The 12218-nt window shown below is 39.2% G+C and overlaps 1 pseudogene; it reads left to right on the forward strand.

The window, feature by feature from the left end:
* The window catches only part of LOC119998544, a 199807-nt pseudogene that overhangs the window by 184376 nt on the left and 3213 nt on the right, over positions 1-12218 (forward strand).

Below are 12218 nucleotides of genomic sequence, written 5' to 3' on the forward strand. Positions count from 1 at the left end.
AATTTTATTCAGAAAACGACGGAGCAAAATAGTAGGTACGACCAACAATTTAGCAACATACATGGATCTATTCAGAAACTTGAAGTTCAAGTTGGTCAAATTGCTGAGCGATTAAGTGAAAGAGAGCTGGGCAGATTGCCGAGTCAACTAGAAGTCAATCCAAAAGGCAAGGAACAAATCAACGCCATTACCACCAGACGCGGAACAACTATGGGATTTTTAGAGAATGATGGTGAAGAGGCCAAGAAGAAAACAAAAACTGATGAACAAAAGCCTGATGATGCAACTCAGCCCAAGCCGACTGACTTATCAAAGCATAAAATGAATGAATCTTATGTGCCCTTCCCTAGCCGGTTGGTGAATGAGAAGAAGATTGACCAGATGCGGTGAATAATGGATATATTTAGAAAGGTGGAGATCAACATTCCTCTCCTTGACGCAGTTCAACAAATTCCTTCCTATGCAAAATTTCTCAAAGACTTCTGCACCAGAAAGAAGAATTGGCACCATACGAGAAGGTTATGCTGTCTGAACAATGCAGTGCCGTTCTAAACAAGAAGCTACCACCAAAGCTGAAGGATCCAGGGAGTTTCACTATCCCTTGTGCTGTTGGGCAAGTTTCTTTCGAAAAAGCTTTTCTAGACCTGGGTGCTAGCATCAACCTGATGCCATATTCAGTTTTTGTGCAACTTGGTCTCGAAAAGGAATTACAACCAACTTCGATCACTTTGCAATTGGCGGATCGGTCAATAAAATTTCCACAAGGTATCATAGAAGATGTTCTTGTCAAAGTTGACACATTTCTCCTTCCAGCAGAGTTTATTATCCTTGATATGGAGGAAGACAGAAACATACCAATCATTTTGGGGAGGCCTTTCTTGGCCACTGCGGGAACTATTGTGGATGTACAAAAGGGTTGTTTGTCCATGACTGTGCAAGGACAAACGGTGGAATTTAATCTGTTCGAAGCTACTCGACATCCTTCAGATATAGGGGAGTGTTTTAGCATTGAAGTTTTTGATGGCTCAATTTATGAATCATTTTTGGAGCATCAATCTACTGACCATTTGGCAACTTGCCTTGCGTTTCCTGAACTGCAAGTTGAAGACGATGGTGAAGTTGTAGAATTTTGTGTATATTTGCAAGCACACCAACCAGTGAATCATAGGTGGATCCGTACATTTGAAGCTCTCGGTCCTCCACTTCCGAAAGTGGTTCCTTCAATTGCAAATCCACCAAAGTTAGATTTGAAGCAACTTCCGGAGCATTTGAAGTATGTTTATCTTGGTGCTAAAGAAGCGTTACCTGTCATTGTAGCCGCTATTCTTACCAATTCGGAGGAAGAAAGTCTCTTGCTGGTGCTACGGCAATACAAAAGTGTTATTGGCTGGTCCATTGCTGACATCAAAGGCATCAGCCCTACTATGTGCATGCACCGAATTTTACTGGGATTTACTGGGAGATGATTCAAAATCCTCATGTGAAGCACAAAGACGCCTCAATCCAGCGATGAAGGAGGTAGTTCGATCTGAAATATTGAAGTTGTTGGATGTAGGAGTCATCTATCCTATTTCCGACAGTCAATGAGTCAGTCCTGTTCAAGTGGTTCCCAAGAAATCAAGAATCACGGTGATTACTAATGACAACAATGAGCTCATTCCAACAAGAAAACAGACAGGGTGGCGTGTTTGTATTGATTATCGGAAGCTGAATTCTGCCACAAGAAAGGATCACTTCCCTTTACCATTTCTTGATCAGGTGCTGGAAAGACTGGCAGGTCATTCCCATTATTGCTTTCTTGATGGCTACTCTGGCTATAATCAAATTGTGATCGCACCGGAGGATCAAGAGAAAACAACTTTTACATGTCCTTTTGGGACATTTGCGTACAGAAGAGTGCCATTTGGGCTTTGCAATGCACCAGCTACTTTTCAACGGTGCATGACAAGTATATTTTCTGACATGGTGGGCCACATTATTGAAGTATTTATGGATGATTTTTCCGTGTTCGGATCATCTTTTGATACTTGCTTGTGCAATCTTGCCTTGGTTCTGGAGAGATGCCAGAAGACTAATTCGGTGCTTAATTGGGAGAAATGTCATTTTATGGTTCACGAAGGTATTGTTCTTGGTAATCTTATTTCTGAGAAGGGGATTGCCGTTGACAAAGCAAAAATTGAAGTTATTTCTAGATTGCCACCTCCGACTTCTGTAAGAGGTGTGCGATCTTTTCTCGGACATGCGGGGTTCTATCGTCGTTTCATCAAAGATTTCTCGAAGATTTCCAGGCCATTGTGCAATTTGCTATCCAAGGATGCCACTTTCCACTTTGATGATGAGTGTTTGCAAGCATTCCGCAAATTGAAGCAATTACTTACATCTACACCTATCATGATAGCACGTGATTGGAGTTTACCATTCGAGCTCATGTGTGATGCTAGTGACTATGCAATTGGAACGGTATTGGGGCAAAGAGTCAACAAGCTACCACATGTCATTTATTATGCAAGTCGTACTCTCAATGATGCCCAACTCAATTACTCAACAACAGAAAAAGAATTGTTGGCGGTAGTTTTTGCATTGGAGAAATTCCGATCGTACTTGATTGGATCCAAGGTGATTGTTTATAGTGATCATGCGGCTCTCAAATATTTGCTGTCTAAGAAAGATTCAAAGCCGAGGTTGATTCGCTGGGTGTTATTACTCCAAGAATTTGATTTGGAGATAAGAGATAAAAAAGGAGCAGAAAATGTTGTAGCAGATCATCTTTCTCGTATTGTCCAAGCAAATGATGGTGAGAAGACGGAGCTTCCATTGAATGAAACTTTTCCGGATGAACAGCTTTTCTCCGTACAAATTAAGATACCTTGGTATGCTGATATTGCCAATTACCTTGCAAAAGGTGTTATTCCCAAAAACTGGACTCACCAACAACGGAAGAAATTTTTCTCCACAGCCAAGCATTATTTCTGGGATGAGCCTTACTTATACAAGCATTGTGTTGATCAAATCATTCGGAGGTGTGTGCCACAGGAAGAACAACGGAGTATTTTACAATTCTGTCATACATTCGCCTGTGGTGGTCATTTTGGTACCCAGAGAACTTCTGCAAAGATTTTACAATCAGGGTTCTATTGGCCAACTCTTCACAAGGATGCCCACATTTTCTGTTCCACCTGTGGAAATTTTCAGAAACTTGGCAACATTTCTCGCAGGAATGAAATGCCACTCAACAATATTTTGGTGGTTGAAATCTTTGATGTTTGGGGAATAGATTTCATGGGGCCATTTCCCAAGTCTCATGGGAATGAATATATACTAGTGGCAGTAGACTACGTGTCCAAGTGGGTTGAAGCTGTTGCAAGCCCAACCAACAAAAGTGAGGTGGTAATCCGGTTACTTCAAGGTGTAATATTTCCAAGATATGGCACTCCACGTGCTATAATCAGTGATGAAGGGAAGCATTTTCTGAACAGGAGTGTGTCTACACTTCTTGCCAAGTACAATATCACGCATAAGATTGCCACTGCTTATCATCCTCAAACCAGTGGACAAGCAGAGATTTCTAACCGAGAAATTAAACGAATTTTGGAGAAGACTGTGAATATCAAAAGAACTGATTGGAGTATAAAATTGAATGATGCTCTTTGGGCATATCGCACTGCATATAAAACTCCAATTGGCATGTCTCCGTATCGTTTGATTTTCGGCAAGGCTTGTCATCTTCCTATAGAGCTCGAGCGTAAGGCATTCTGGGCAATAAAAAGGTTGAATTTTTATTACGATGCAGCTGGTGAGAAGAGGAAACTGCAGCTCAATGAACTTGCAGAGGTACGTGACGAGGCATACGAAAATGCGAGGATTTATAAGGAAAAGACAAAAAGATATCATGATCAGCACATCACAATGAAAGAATTTTTTCCTGGTCAAAAGGTACTTTTGTTTAACTCTCGTCTAAAACTTTTTCCAGGGAAGTTACGTTCAAGATGGTATGGCCCATTTCAAGTTGTTCGAGCATATCCCCATGGAGCTGTTGACATTAAAAACTTGAAGACGGGAAATGAATTCAAGGTTAACGGTCATCGCCTCAAACCTTATTTGGAAGTTAATTATGACACAACAATGTCCAGCATTACTCTCCAAGACCCAGGTAATTGAGTGTTGGGAACACTTCGTCTTGCCCAGACGATAAATACAGCGCTTATGGGAGGCAACCCGTATTTCTGTCTTATTTTTGTTTTTTTAATATTATTATTATTTATTTGAAAAACAAAAGTATTTTGGTCTTCATCGAGCGTTGAACTGAACAGCGGAGCGTGATGGTAAATAGACTGGTGATATGACAGGCACCCCAAATTTCTTCCATACTTGTAGTACGTTTTTCTTTATTATTCTCGATTCATCGAAATCTCAAATCAATTTTTTTGGAGTGTGTTTTTTTTCTCTCTCTAGCAAAGATTAGAAAATATGCCGAGACGCCCACGCACCATCTTATCAAAATCTCAGTCTAGGTTTGCATTATTCAACGAAGCTGAAATCATTCCTGAGTGTAGAATTGATGAAAAGATACAGCGAGACGTCATCAACAGATGAGCGATGCACTACCTGAGGGAGCATTCCTTGTTGTTTCTCGTAGATCCAGATCCAGAAGATAATTTACTAGTGTATCCTCAAATCATTCGTTCTTTCTATCACACTCTCATCGAGCTACCACGAAGTGAGCGGACTGGGAATCAACCTGTTTACCAGGTTGTTATAGCTGGTGTGACTGTTCAATTCACAACAACAGATCTGTGTTGCTGCTTAGGGTATCCACCAACATATGATAAGACCATTGGATTTCGACAACCGATCTTTGCATCAAAGCAGGAAATGATTGATGATATGTGTAGCGGAAAGAGGAATAAACACACCAATGCTACACGCCGAGCCTACTTGCCACCAAAGATGTGGTTGTTGGATGATGCTATCAGGGAAAATCTGTGTCCTATTGGCCATGAGCAAGAACGACGGGGAAAATTCTTGTCAGTTTATACTCTATGTATAAAGGGTATTGGTTTGACATTGGGAAGATCTATCTGGCCATAATTTTCACAGCCAAATCTTTCATCGAGAAGAAGCCAACAAAGGCAGGAAAGTTGTTTTTCCCACGGCTTATCACAAGGTTGCTTTCGTACAAAAGCATTCGACCTCCTTTGCCTCAGGCATCTTCGGGATATCAGGTCACCATGCTGGAAAAAAAGACATGGCGTCAAAGCATTAACCATTTGAAAACATCTTCTTCTAGAAAGAAGCAGCCCCAGGAAGAACCCTTAACATCACCACCTGAAGAGTCCTCCTCAGCAGTTGCAGTGTCTCAACAACCAGATCGCGTGAGTGTAGCGATAGCCCGGCTCGAGATGGGGCTACAAACATTAGAGGCTGGACAACAGAGGCTGGAGCACATGTTGACCGTGCTCATGGATATGATACGGCATTGAAAACATAGCAATCCAATGGTCCAAATTTTTTGCATCAGGTTGTATTTCTCTGAACCACAGTTTAGCATATTTAATTTTCATATTTAGTTTTTTTTTTGTCTTTTCCCATTGAGGACAATGCGAAATTTTAAGTGGGGGAGGAAATGATTGTTAGATATAAAAAAAAAATGTAGCTAGAGGAAGCAAGTGCTGTGCTACCTTAGGTGCAAGCTTGAAATATTATCGAGATACTTGGATTATTTACAGTTTTTGCATGAATTTTCCGAACGCTTGAATTACTAGGGACTAGCAATAAGCTGGTTGGGGGTTGTGATAAATGTATAAAAGTCTATATATAAACAGTGTTATAGGTAGATATATACATATATAAGTCTATATATATAGTTGTATATATATATGTGTGTGTGTGGTACAAAAGTCAAAGTAATAGTTATATATATAGATATATATATATGTATATGTATATATGTGTCTGACATTAATAAATGATCTTTGTATTGATATTTCATGTATGCAGCCCAACTTTCCTCTAAAGTCTTCAAAATACGGCATTCGTGAAGCTTATCAGTAACTTTTCACTTCTATACTGTTGGGTCTTAATTAACCTTACTAGCAAGTGTACTAGTCGGCGACTACAGCACAATGATAAGCAAGGGTCGAATCCACAGGGACGGTGTTATGTCTAATCCAAATGTATATTTGTATGTATATATGGACAATGCAATCAAAAGTAAAGTTCAACTCAAGATTGTTTGGTTGGGTAATTAAACTAAAACAAGCAAATAGTAAAGTATTTTTAGTATTTTCTTTGAATAAGGATGTAACTAATGCAAATGAGATAAACACCAAGGCTTTGTAATCCCCCTTGGGAAATAACTTGCGATGACACAAATTCACACACACATTTGCTAATTCGGGCATAACGAATCCGTACCTAAGTCGGTTTTAGCGCACCTAAGCCAAATCTCCCTAAAATCGATTACTAGCCATCTTATTGGTCTAGGTCGGATATTCCTAAGTACATTCTAGCCATCTTATTGGTCTAAACATGCATAGGAATTCATGGAGTTCTATGGAGATTAGGATTCATACAAATTGTCACCTAATTAAAGGGAGACACATTCATAATCAAGTGTTTCAAGAAGCATAATCTACTTGACATATTATTGTCTAAGCAAATTCTCCAAACAATTTCATCCAAAAACCTAAAGTGTTGGCCAAACACCACAAGCATGAAGAAATTGCAATCAAACATAGAAACACAAGATTTATACCCCAAATCAACTCATATGTATGTAAATCAAGTCATAAACAAAGTCATCAAACCCAAGGCTTCATACTAGCCTTGGCACAAGTGATTTAGTTACACATAATGAGAGAAAAACACAAGAGAATAGATGAGAAAGGCATGAATAAACCCAATGAGTTGAGTAGATCCAAGTGAAGTTGAAGAATCTCTCCTCCTAGCTCCAAGAATCACTTTCCCCCTCTGTTTTCGCTCTCCAGAAATCTGTTCTAGGTCTAAAAACTCCCACAGCTCGGACAAATCGCGACTTAAAACGCCCCAGAAAATTGCTTTTCACGCCTAGGCGCACCACGCCTAGGCACACGCCTAGGCGCACGCCTAGGCGCAATCCTAGGCGTGCACAACTTAAAATTCAAGTCCAACTCTCTGGACTGGGCGTGCAGGAGTGATCCTGGGCGTGCACAATTTGTGCGCCTAGGCGCGCCACGCCTAGGCGCGCGCCTAGGCGCGTTACCCCTAGGCACATGATTCAAATGACCATAACGTCTCCATATGACCTCCGTTTTGCATGATTTTAGATTCTACGGAAAGCTGGAGATGTCTAGTTTCCAATGCCTTTTGTTGCGCTCAATTCCAATAACGTGACAGAAAGTTATGACTATTTTAACACACGAAGGTCGGTGGACATTTTCTTCAATTCAGCCCTTTTTCCGTCGCTTTTCATCCAAACCGCAATCAACCTATCAAAATACAAATCAACACATAAATACACTCATTATTTATCAAAAGAAAGCTTAAGAGGGGATATTTCTACCAAAAATAATAGGTATTATCATACCTATCAAACACCCCACACTTAAACCTTACTTGTCCTCAAGTAAAACTAAACAAAGTACATCTACCAACTAACATCCTAACTCACTAACGCAGGAATCGCGATTGCATTTAGCATATGCAACAAGCCGTTAAACCCCTAGGTGTCCCTAGTGGAGGAGTTTTGTCTCCTGAGGGCTTACAAGAACGACACCCACAAACGTTTCAAGATAACTCAAATCAAACATATGGGAGGGAAATCACTAGAATCGAAACAATATACATTAATGCCATGCAATCAAAAAGATGTGGAGACCCCACACTTCATCCAAACATATACTAAGTGAAGATTATCCGTCTACTCAATCACTTCGTCTACATTAAGTGCGTGTAAAGAAGAAATGTATAATTATTTGGCTTACAAGAGTTCATAGGCGCCAAACATAGTCACATTCCAAGAATTCCAAGAACAGTCAAATAGTAATACCAAGGCACTTTTATTTATATACATACTTCTCTTCTTCTTCTTCTTCTCTTTTTTTTTTATTTTTTTTATTTTCATCTTACTAGGCCCGTGCAATGCTCACTCCTTTAAGCTTTCTAGTCAACCCATGTAACGAGTTCTCAACCAATGACTCCCAACCAGTTGGTTTAGGGCATTATGTGATAAAGCACACCTCGGATCAATCACTCGAGTTGAAAAGGCTTTGAAGTTAAGCTAGCCTAGTATGTTCATCAAGATTGTCTTACCTTTTTACGCGAAACTCGAGTTGGGTAGACAAGAGCCCCGGTTACTCAGCAAGATCACAAGAGCGGAACATGCTTTTAATCATCATCAAATTTATTTTTTTTCATTTTTTTTTAACATGCATGTAATTAACTAGTGCCAAGAATATAACTAACACAGTGTTCTAGATCATCTTAGAGAAAGTCCACATCCAACATCTATTCACCCAAGTCATACCCCACAAGCACACATTCTCGTGCAGGTGAATTACAGTGATTGTGCAATAGAGTAGACGTCAAGCATATAGAAGGATATGATGGGTTCCACAAACCAAGATTAGCTGCATTTCAATATAGCACTCAATACTAGCAAGTGTACTAGTCGGCGACTACAGCACAATGATAAGCAAGGGTCGAATCCACAGGGACGGTGTTATGTCTAATCCAAATGTATATTTGTATGTATATATGGACAATGCAATCAAAAGTAAAGTTCAACTCAAGATTGTTTGGTTGGGTAATTAAACTAAAACAAGCAAATAGTAAAGTATTTTTAGTATTTTCTTTGAATAAGGATGTAACTAATGCAAATGAGATAAACACCAAGGCTTTGTAATCCCCCTTGGGAAATAACTTGCGATGACACAAATTCACACACACATTTGCTAATTCGGGCATAACGAATCCGTACCTAAGTCGGTTTTAGCGCACCTAAGCCAAATCTCCCTAAAATTGATTACTAGCCATCTTATTGGTCTAGGTCGGATATTCCTAAGTACATTCTAGCCATCTTATTGGTCTAAACATGCATAGGAATTCATGGAGTTCTATGGAGATTAGGATTCATACAAATTGTCACCTAATTAAAGGGAGACACATTCATAATCAAGTGTTTCAAGAAGCATAATCTACTTGACATATTATTGTCTAAACAAATTCTCCAAACAATTTCATCCAAAAACCTAAAGTGTTGGCCAAACACCACAAGCATGAAGAAATTGCAATCAAACATAGAAACACAAGATTTATACCCCAAATCAACTCATATGTATGTAAATCAAGTCATAAACAAAGTCATCAAACCCAAGGCTTCATACTAGCCTTGGCACAAGTGATTTAGTTACACATAATGAGAGAAAAACACAAGAGAATAGATGAGAAAGGCATGAATAAACCCAATGAGTTGAGTAGATCCAAGTGGAGTTGAAGAATCTCTCCTCCTAGCTCCAAGAATCACCTTCCCCCTCTGTTTTCGCTCTCCAGAAATCTGTTCTAGGTCTAAAAACTCCCGCAGCTCGGACAAATCGCGACTTAAAACACCCCAGAAAATTGCTTTTCACGCCTAGGCGCGTTGTTTTCACGCCTAGGCGCACCACGCCTAGGCACACGCCTAGGCGCACGCCTAGGCGCAATCCTAGGCGTGCACAACTTAAAATTCAAGTCCAACTCTCTGGACTGGGCGTGCAGGAGTGATCCTGGGCGTGCACAATTTGTGCGCCTAGGCGCGCCACGCCTAGGCGCGTTACCCCTAGGCACATGATTCAAATGACCATAACTTCTCCATATGACCTCCGATTTGCATGATTTTAGATTCTACGGAAAGCTTGAGATGTCTAGTTTCCAATACCTTTTGTTGCGCTCAATTCCAATAACGTGACAGAAAGTTATGACTATTTGAACACACGAAGGTCGGTGGACATTTTCTTCAATTCAGCCCTTTTTCCGTCGCTTTTCATCCAAACCGCAATCAACCTATCAAAATACAAATCAACACATAAATACACTCATTATTTATCAAAAGAAAGCTTAAGAGGGGATATTTCTACCAAAAATAATAGGTATTATCATACCTATCATATACCAGACACTCAGACAAAAAGAGAGGAGTCTCTCTGGAGAAAGCAAAGAGCAAGAGAAGAAAAAGTATCAGAGAGTGAGCTAGAATCATAGAGAGAGTTCTGGAGTTTCATTTTCTCTTTTACAGCAATTCCATCACATATTCTTTCTAGAATTTTGTGAGATAAATTCCTGGTTGTGTAACCTAGTATGAGGAACTAATCCTCTTACTAGGGTGATGATGGATCCACTCTATTATGTTTAAATAAATTTGGTTTGATTAATTGTTAGTTTATTCATGCTATGTCAAGTGTTAATTAGCTATTCTTTATTGATAATTAAATCCTGATGCTTAGCTATCATCTAGGGTTGATTACCATGATGCAACTTGAGACATATGCCCATGTCCAATTTGAGACCAGCTTCTTGCAGTTGACACCGGAGTTACTTAGACATAAATGCCATATGCTAGGATCTCTGTGATCGCTACATAAGTTACCATAGGTCCTAATGCATTTTTTATTGTCCTAGCCAATCCATATGCCCATGGATGGTTGCAGTTGAGAATAGACGTGGTAAGTCAGATGCCCATGACTATTACATAAATTAGGGGACTTGATCTTTGACATGCATGAATGAAATGAGAATTATTGGCTAAATAATTTAAATACAATAGAGTTGGTGAAATCGGATCCCTAGTGTTTGTCTAGTTGTGTTAATCTTTATTCATTTTGTTTCTACTGATAATTACGAAGAGTTGGAATTGCATATATTTAATATTCAGTCCTTGTGGGTACGACACTCGTATTTACCACTTCTATGCTACAATTGATTCGTGCACTTGCGAGTATAATTTGGGGTTGAAATCGCTATATTTTTAGTAGGTCTTAAATTTCATATCACCCCCCAATCCCGTTTCCTAGCTGTCTTAGGAGAAATAGAGAAGAAACGCCATCATTAGAAAAGACATCCCCAAAGACAGATGTGGAACATTCTGTTTTGACTGAAGAGAAGAAATTGGATGAGATAGAAGTGGTTCAACTAATTGAAGAGTGTAATGTCATATTACAATAGAAGTTGCCATCAAAGCTTAAGGATCTAGGGAGTTTCACTATACCTTGTTGTATAGCCAATAAAAATTTTGAACATGCTTTATTGGATTTGAGTGCATCAATTAATTTAATATCTCTTTCTTCTTTGAATCTTTGGATGTAAGTATGCTCAAAAAGATCTTCGTGGGCATCCAATTAGCTGATCAATCTATTTGGTATCTTAAGGGAGGGTTAGAAGACGTTTTAATTAAGGTACATGGACTAATTTTTCTAGCTAACTTTTTAGCACTTGATATGCAGGATTGCCAAGGTCATGGAGAAGAGATTTCGATGATTTTGGGGGACCACTCAAGAAGATTGCAAAGATGAAAATTGATATAGACGAAGGTACTCTAACAATGATGAACAATGAAGATACAATGATCTTCAAGCCCAAGGTAGCTCAAGATGAGAAATCGATGGAGAATGTACTTACTATTAAAGAAGAAATTATGAAAAAAGGAGGACATCCAACTAAGGTTGAGTAAGTGAATGTACTTAGAGTCATTCCATACGAGAGAGATAAGCATACTCTCGCATTTGATTCCTTTCATTTATCGACTAACAAGTTGTTCCCCTCCATTGTAAAAGCATCACAAGCTAAAATTCAACAACAAGTGATTTTTAGAAAAAAAAAGAATAAGGATATTCTGATCTTCTTGAGGACCTTATTGCTCATGCAACTATGAGAGTCAGAAGGCATACATCAGAGGTTGATGTGAGTGTGGCTAGAAGAACGTAATTGCTACAACCCAATGAACTAAAAGTGGGCTTCCAAGTTCACCAACCTAGCTACATGAAGAGCTATGTCTCGCCTAGACGTTAAATAAAATGCTTGCTGTGAGGAAGCCCAACTCAGTAACTTCATTCCTGTTATTTTATATTGTTTCTACTTCGTTATAAAAGAGTACTCATCCCACATTGAATTGAATTTGATTAATGGCGTAACAATTGCTGAAGAAAAAACAACTATGCCAATGTGTGGGATTCAAAATGTTTAGTTTTTACAAAATTTTACGGTTCGTC

Source organism: Tripterygium wilfordii, chromosome 5 (assembly GCF_013401445.1).
Source record: "Tripterygium wilfordii isolate XIE 37 chromosome 5, ASM1340144v1, whole genome shotgun sequence".
Lineage (NCBI taxonomy): Eukaryota > Viridiplantae > Streptophyta > Magnoliopsida > Celastrales > Celastraceae > Tripterygium > Tripterygium wilfordii.